The 9,104-nt window shown below is 41.7% G+C and overlaps 1 long non-coding RNA gene across 1 annotated transcript; it reads left to right on the forward strand.

Moving 5' to 3' along the window:
• Positions 1-505: 505 nt before the first annotated feature.
• LOC309536715 lies at positions 506-6,600 on the forward strand. Its single transcript, XR_014221713.1, has 3 exons — positions 506-545; positions 2,665-2,707; positions 6,467-6,600. It is a non-coding gene; the product is annotated as an uncharacterized lncRNA (long non-coding RNA).
• The last annotated feature ends 2,504 nt before the right edge of the window (positions 6,601-9,104 follow it).

Raw genomic sequence — 9,104 nt, forward strand, 5'->3', positions numbered from 1 at the left:
TTTTGTATATCATTCTTTGCATACCACACTTTTTTCTCTTCTAGTTCACCTTTAGTTCACAATGATGTGTAAATCACAATGATGTGTTAATCCTCAATGTATAATTAATTGTGTGAGTTTATATAACAATCTAAACATTAGTAAACACCTTTGTTATAACATTATCAATCTTAGTCATAGGTGGATTAAGAGCTTATATGCCTGTCTAAATACAGCTCTAACATTCTGTCTTTCATGTGCCAAAGATCTATGGAGCTATGTAAGCCCGCCTTACATAGCAAATGAACCAATAAGATTTCAGTTTCTTTGTCTTGTACTAAGCCAATCAGCCACCAGCACATTCGTGGCCATGCTTTTGTAACTTTGAATAAAAGGAGATGCTGTGGGCTAGAGAAGAAGAAGATCTCTCTCTCTCTCTCTCTCTCTCACCTTCATCTGGCACACACGCAAGCTCTATGAAAGAAAATATCTTGTTGTCTGTCTTTATTCATCTCTACAAACCTAGAAACCAACATCTGGTGACCCCGACGTGATTCTGAAGAAAGGTAAGTAATCAGATCCCCATAGAGATCCCTTTAAAGCCAAAAGCATTCCTCATACTAATCCGACTGGGAAAAGTCTAAAGCGCTTAATTCGTTAGTATGGGAGGGGATTTAAGTAAGGTGCAAATGGCTCACGCGAAAGAACTTCTTTCGTTAGTAAGACAGACAATAGACAAAGTTCAAATTTCTCTAAAAGAGATTGAACAGCTAATACAGGAAATAAATCATCAATGTCCTTTTTATCAAGCAGAAGGCTCATTGCAAATTAGCACATGGGAGAAAATCGGCAAAATTTTATTTTCTGAGCCACGCGCTCCAATCAGCTGTCTACTCACATGGCAAAAATGCGCAACGGCCATTGCGAAATTAGAACAGGCCTCTCTTTCAATTTCTCCATTGCTGGCAACTGCAGAAACACCTCCCCCACCATACCCTCTGATTTTGCCTCCTTTGTCTCCTTCATCACCCTGCCTAAATCACCCCTCCCCCTCCTCCTCTTCTTTCAATGTTGTTTCGTCTCAGCTTTCTGAGACCCCTCCCCCTCTCCCTGCTGTAAAAGTTGTGGCTCAGCCTGCTGTTTTTTCTGCTGCTGCTCCTTCTCAGTTTACAAATTCCCCCCCATCCCCCTTCACCCCCCTTCTTTGCCTAAACAAGCAAATCAGCATGCCTTTGTCCCTTCCTCTTTGTCTTCTGAACATGCTGCTTTGCCAAAACAATATGGAGCCGTCCGTGCTGGGCTTTTACAAGCTAAGCAAGATGGGCTTATTTCATTGGAAGAAACAGCTGCTTGGGCTGGTGAAATGCCATTAATTTTTCCTCTCACTTATCAAAATGCTCCTGGAGGTAATCAGCTACAGGTATATCATGAGAAATTGCCTTATGCTGTAATGAAGGACCTAAGGAAAGCCATTAGTGATTCAGGTCTTAAATCTTCTTATGTTACGGGTATCATAGAGGGCATATCCACCTCTTATACAATGATTCCGGGTGACTGGAAAGATCTAATGAGGATGATGCTGACTGCAGCGCAATTTTTAGTTTTTGAAAATGAATTTAAACATGCTGCCATAGCTCTGGCTGATCCAATGCATACAGCAAGCCAGCTTTTTGGTGCTCCACCTTTTGATACCTTGGCTGCCCAAGCCGTGTTGTCACCTTCACACTTTCAACGCACAGCAACTTGTGTACAGCGTGCATTCCGTAAAATTCCTGTTTCAGGACAGCCCCAGAGTTCCTTTGTAAATGTTAAACAACATAATACAGAACCTTACCATCAATTTATAGATAGATTAAAAGAATCGATTACTAGAGAAATTGACAATGTGACAGCTCAGGATGAGTTGCTGAAAAAATTGGCTTATGAGAATTCTAATTCTGATTCTAAAAAACTACTGCAGTCTGTTGTAACTCGCTCAAAATTTAGTCTTGCAGACATGATACAGGCGTGTGCAGAAATTGGAACGCATTCACATACAATGTCATTGCTTGCTGCTGCAATCCAGGCTTCAGCGAAACCAACAGGAAATTGTTTTAACTGCCTGCGTCCGGGTCATTTTGCCAGACAGTGCACAGCCCCAAGGGGAACTGTACGTAAGGATAATACTGCAAATACCACGACCAGGCCTTCCAAAAAATGCCCAAAGTGTGGGAAAGGATATCATTGGGCAAATCAATGTAGGTCTCAGGGAAACTCCTTAGGGCCCCAACTCTCGGGCCCCCAAGAATAGAGAGTTGTCAGCCTTTAGTTTCTGCTGCTGCAAAAGTTTCTAAAAATGTGCCTTCTGAATTTGTTATTGATTTGATAAATCAAGAGACCAAATACACTGCATTACCTGGTGAAATTGTAATTATGGCCAGCCAAATGGCAGGCCCACTTCCTTCTAAAGTCACAGGTTTAATTTTACCAAAATTTTCTGCTGCAAAACAAGGCATTCAGGTCATCCCAGGTGTCCTGCCTCCTGACTATGTGGGCACAATCATGGTTCAATTTTGGAGCCATATGCCCATGCAGTTAACAAAAGGAGAATCTTGGGCTCAATTGGTGATGCTGCCTTCTCCACCTGATGCTGTTTCTGCTGTTGACACTAATTTGCACAGGCTCTCTTTATCTTTTTCCCCTCAGCTTCTAGCTGTGACCCAACGTATTGGAAGAGAGAAACTCCTTCGTAAGTATAAAATTAATGGAAAAATATTAGAGGGTCTGATAGACACTGGTGCGGATGTTTCGGTTATTTCCAATAATTTTTGGGAACCAAGTTGGCAGCTTGAAACTTCTCCTGAAGTGTGGGGCGTGGGAGGTAACCAGACTTCTTACAAAAGCGCACAGTGGCTGCCTGTCTCTTTGCCTGATAGCTCTGAAGTTATTGCATATATTCAGCCCTGTGTGCTCAAAATCCATCTTAATTTGTGGGGAAGAGATTTGTTGCAACAATTACAAGCAACGATTCAAATAAATGAGTAAGTTTGTGCTTCCACTTACTTGGAAGTCCACTGATCCTATATGGATTCCTCAATGGCCTCTTACTACAGAGAAATTGATTGCTTTGAGACAATTGGTCGATCAGCAATTATTAGCTGACCATATAGAACCTTCTGTCAGCCCTTTCAATAGCCCAGTTTTCGTAATAAAGAAGAAAAATGGAAAATATAGATTTTTGCACGATCTGAGGTCCATAAATAGTATTATTGAACCCATGGGGCCTTTGCAATGTGGTATGCCTAATCCAAATATGATTCCACATTCATATCAATTGGCTATAGTAGATCTGCAGGATTGTTTTTTCTCTATTCCCCTGCATGAAAAGGATCGCAAATTTTTTGCTTTTACAATTCCAGAATTAAATAATTGTAGACCATCTGAGAGATATCACTGGAAGGTTCTGCCTCAAGGCATGATAAATTCCCCCACTATGTGTCAATATTTTGTGGATAAGGCACTTCAATCCTTCCGTCTTAAGTATCCACATCTTCAGATATGTCATTATACGGACGATCTTGTTTTCTATTCTCCAGTCCTTCCCCCTAATTGGAAACATGATTTAATAATCTGTTTGTCTATGTATGGCTTAAAAATTGCTCCAGAGAAAGTCCAGGAATCCCCCCCCCTTTCAGTATCTAGGACATAAAATGATAGCTAGCTATTCTATTCCAATAATCCCTGAACTTCATATTTCAAAAACAATGAAATATGTACAACTGCAACAATTGCTGGGAAATATTAACTGGATAAGGCCTTATTTTAAAATCCCTCTTGAAGTGCTAAAGCCATTGTTCTCAGCTTTAAAAGGCCATCGGTCTCCTGGTGAGCAAATCACCTTGACCTCTGATCAACTGAACACTGTTGCACAGTTGAAAGGAATCATGCGTACTCAATGGGTTGATAGAGCAATCCCTAATGTTATGCCTGATGTAGTCATAATGACAGATTCTGTACAACCTTTTGCTGCAATTATACAGATGGGTCCATCTAAAATTCACATACTAGAATGGCTTTATTTACATCATGCACCAAGGAACACAATAAACCCTTTAGTGGATCTCCTTGCTCAGCTCATTTGCAAGGGACGACGGCGTTGTAAGCATCTTTTTGGTATTGACTGTAATCAAATCATTGTGCCTATGCCTTTAGAACAATGGGAAACTGCTCTCTCCACTAGCATGGATTTGCAGTGTGCTTTAGCTGATTTTGTGGGTCACGTGGATTGTCATATTCCAGCTGATACTCGCCTGCAAATGAGTAAGCAATTTCCTATGTCCTTTTCTTCTATTTTGTCCCCTGTTCCTTTGAATGCCCTGACTGTTTTCACTGACGGGGCTCCTTCTAGGGGAGTTGTTGCTTGGCAACAGAATGAGGAGTGGCATAGCCTGTACACTCTCCCACAAAAATCTGCTCAGCGTTCTGAACTTGCAGCTGCTGTAAAAGCTCTGCATCATTTTTCTTCACAACCAATTAACTTGATTGTTGACAGCTTATATGTTTCAAACGTCATATGTAGAATGCAAGGCAGTTATGTAAGTCCTTTATTGGATGATAACTTGTTAAGTCTTTTCCTGTCTTTACAAATGCTTCTTTCTGCTCGCTCTCACTCACTTTTTGTAGTCCACATTCGCTCTCACCAACCTTTTCCAGGTTTCATATCAGATGGAAATGCAAAAGCAGATTCCTTGCTAAAAATTTTGCCTGTCTCTCCTATTGAAAGTCATGCCTTTCATCATCAGAATGCAAAAGCCCTTAGCCGCCAATTTCAAATTTCGTTGGAAGCGGCAAGAGCTATAATTCAGCAGTGTCCCCAGTGCAGCAATCAGATTGGCCATCCCAGCCCTGGGGTTAATCCCCGTGGACTGGAAGCAAATCAGTTGTGGCAAATGGATGTAACTCATTTTGCCCCTTTTTCACCCTGGAAGTTTCTGCATGTCTCTGTCGACACATACTCTGGCTACCTTTGGGCCACGCCTCAAAAAGGTGAGCAAGTTAAGCATGTTTGCAATCATCTTGTTCGTGCAATGTCAGTTATGGGCAAGCCTCATTCTATAAAGACTGACAATGCCCCAGCATATTGTGCAAAGAGCTTTGCTCAGTTTTGTGAAACTTGGGATATTCATCATCTGTTTGGCATCCCTTATAATTCACAAGGCCAAGCTATAGTTGAACGCTCTCATCGTACCCTGAAAACTGCACTGATCAGGCAGGAAAAGAAAGCAGGCATTCCAAACTCACTTTCAGAAAAGGAAAGTTGGTTGTCTAGTGTGCTTTTCACTCTTAATCATTTGAATATCTCCATACAGGATCATCACTCTTACACACGTCTTCAAAAGCATTTCCAGCAAAAGGAAATTCTTCCAGCTCCACTGGTGCGCTATAAAATTCTACCCTCTAATGAGTGGAGTGAACCAGTGAAATTGATTACATGGGGTAAGGGTTACGCTGCAGTTTCTACTCCACAGGGTGCCCGGTGGGTTCCTGCACGTTGTATTCGGCTACACCATGGCATGGCGACAGGCTCTTCTAGATCCACTGCCTCAATTCAACCACCAACTCCAGATCACCAGCGATGTGACGTCCAGCCCCCCCAGGATTCGTAAGCGGGGACATCGCAATCCCCCAGTGACGTGGGGCCAAATAAAATCGCTCTCTCTTCAAGCTGAACAGTATAGGAGAGAACAGCAGCTGGAAGCAAGCCCTACTAATCAGCTTCTATCCCTCATTGCTTGTCTTAATATGAATTCCATGATAATTCTCATTTTCAGTATTTTAATTTTGCCTCTCTCTACTTCAGCTCTCCCTATTGGTGATTCCACATCATTAAATGTATGGGAATCGTTTGCAAGAACGCTCAATGTCTCAGCATTTTGCCTTACTCAGCAAGTAGCCATTGGTGATATCCTTGGATCTTGTCTCATTCCTGTTTGCCATGATCCTCATGACATACAAAATGATACTTGGTTTTACACATCCCTACCTCAAAATGATTCACTTCGCACTCTTGGATATACTGGGTACCATAATTGGGGCACTCAAGTGCGCCAACGCCCACCGTTAGCAATTGACTTGACAACACCATATGTGGCTTCTTACAACGTCAGCTGCGCCCGTATGGTAAATTGTAAAAAGACAAATTGCATAAAAATGGGCAAAAATAACTTCAATTGCTCTGATTATGTAAACATTTCTTATGTATATAAGTACACAGAACTACCAGCAGGCTGGTTTTGGTCCTGCCCAGGTTACACATTCAATTACATTCCAGCGAACATTAGCCACGGTACACCTTGCTGCTTAAGCCGTCTGTCTATCATATTGCCTGAGAAACATCATTTCTCTTACTCTAGATATCAGCGCAGTGTTGAACTGTCTGAGGACTGTGATGATCTTGTCTCTCTCCCTAGCAGGTCTGAATACATCTCTTTAGCTGTTTCTCTCTTAGGTGTTCCAGGTTTGGCTGTACGTAATAGCGCAAATATTAATTCTTTAGCTTGCTCTGCAGCAAAATCCCTGAATATTACGTCTAAGGCGCTTCATCTTCTCAACACAGAGCAAGCTGAACTTCGCAATGGTTTATTAAAGTCGAAAGCTACTTTGGACTACCTACTCATGGTACATCATTATGGTTGCGAACAATTCAAGGAGATGTGCTGTTTTAACATCACTGATAATTCTAAGGCCGTTCAAAGGCAAATTTCTCATTTACAAAATCTCACTCACCACATTAAAAAGGATATCGGATTTTCAGGACTCTGGGATTCCTTTTCCTTGTGGTCGACGGCGTGGCTACCTAATCTCAAATGGCTACGCGATGTCTTTTCTTATACCATTGTTATTGTATGTATATTAATTTTGTTTTGTTGCCTTCTCCAATGCATTCCTAACCTTACAAATCTTTTTTCTCGCCTTCTCTCTCCTCCACCACCACCTAGCGCGCTCCTTGCAGCCTATTATGCGAAATGGCAACGCCACCAGTAAGAAAAAACAAAAACAAAAGGGGAGATGTGGGTAAGATTATTTTGAGATTCGTTGGCACACCACTAATCTTGAAGTACTTTTGCCCCATCCACCCTAGCAGTTTTATTTCCGGCATTTGATGGCAAACCACTGATCCGGAAGTATTGTTGCTTTATTCACCTAGTTGCCTTACCTCGCAAAGAAGAAAAAAAAGGAGGAGATGTAGACATGTTATTTCTATGTCCCAGTGTAGTAAAACACGGGTTATTTTCCCCCCTGCATTTTGGGAATTCTTTCTAGCTCCTTTGCTTCTAAAACAGACTATAAGACCTGTTTATAATCAATCACGCTTCTTCTCTCTTGCATACACAGAGCTACAAGTCTGTGCCTGGCACAGATCCTTTTGTATATCATTCTTTGCATACCACACTTTTTTCTCTTCTAGTTCACCTTTAGTTCACAATGATGTGTAAATCACAATGATGTGTTAATCCTCAATGTATAATTAATTGTGTGAGTTTATATAACAATCTAAACATTAGTAAACACCTTTGTTATAACATTATCAATCTTAGTCATAGGTGGATTAAGAGCTTATATGCCTGTCTAAATACAGCTCTAACATTCTGTCTTTCATGTGCCAAAGATCTATGGAGCTATGTAAGCCCGCCTTACATAGCAAATGAACCAATAAGATTTCAGTTTCTTTGTCTTGTACTAAGCCAATCAGCCACCAGCACATTCGTGGCCATGCTTTTGTAACTTTGAATAAAAGGAGATGCTGTGGGCTAGAGAAGAAGAAGATCTCTCTCTCTCTCTCTCTCTCTCTCTCTCTCACCTTCATCTGGCACACACGCAAGCTCTATGAAAGAAAATATCTTGTTGTCTGTCTTTATTCATCTCTACAAACCTAGAAACCAACACCCATTCATTTCCAATGGTCTGATCTGAGTAATCTCAGCTGAATGCAACTCACAGTGATGCAAAGTGTTGTGAGGGAACCAAGTCTCTGCCTTAAGGAACTTACACATTATATTTTGGCAGTGGGGCAACAGAGCCAGAGAAGGAAAAGGAGAGGCAATGATAATCTATAATATGTAATAGAATTCATAAAGCCCTCTTTGGAGTCACCACCAGCTATTCTTTTCTGTGTAGCCAACACAAAGAAATGTGAAGAGTATTAATGCCCACATTTTCCTTTGCGATCAAAATACAATGCATTTTATTTGTTGCGAGCGGGTGTGTGCATCACAATAAAAAGCGCATTACAGAGCTTATAGCAGCCAGTGAAATCTGCTTGGCTTTTCTCCTTCCCACACCAAAAAAAAAAAAAAATCAACCTTTCATTGTGTTCCCACAAATAACCACACTACAAATATGCACTCAAAAAGTTGGGGAAAGAGGGAAATGCATTAATTCCAAAAGGATTGTAAAATGGAAGCTGCAAAGGCAGGATCCTTTGATAATTAATTCAAAGTATGATGAAAGTAGACACGATATTCTTTATGCATTTCAGTGTGGAATAAAAATACCATCTCACCAGCTGACGGCCATGGAACAAAACATACCAGGCATATGATTATAGCACAATGCATAATAAAGCACGTGTTTTGCTGTGCATTTACAAACAATATCACGTTAATATTCCAGCGGATTTCGGTCTCCCCTCTAGCTAATTGCTGCTGTAAATGTGGCTGCTCCGGAAAGGTCATGCATATAGGAAAAGGGGGACCTGAATGCCAGCTCAAGAGCTGAGCCTGCTCTCTGGAAAGAGAGAGAAAGAGAGAGAGAGAGAAGGAAAAGAACGTTAGGAGCCCTTGACTCTGCAAGCAGCTGCCCCGTGTGGCAAGTCACCAGAACTGCAGGCCACAGTATCCTACTGGCCATTGGGCTTTTCCAGGCAAGAAGGACTTTAAGGGTTTCATGTCAGGGCTGGGAGTTTGTTGAGTAGCAATGTGCTTTGTGGCACCGTAGCGCTTTGGTCACCAACTTGGTGCCTTCTGGATGGCTGTCCTGGCTGAGGCTGATGAGAATTGTAGTCCAGGGTGGAGAAAGCTGAATGAGGGCAACATCTGAATCAACACTCGCCCAGCCAAAGCAAACAGGAGCCCCACGTGAGCAGC

The sequence above is a fragment of the Podarcis vaucheri genome (genome assembly GCF_965113315.1).
Source record: "Podarcis vaucheri genome assembly, chromosome: 7".
Taxonomy (NCBI): domain Eukaryota; kingdom Metazoa; phylum Chordata; class Lepidosauria; order Squamata; family Lacertidae; genus Podarcis; species Podarcis vaucheri.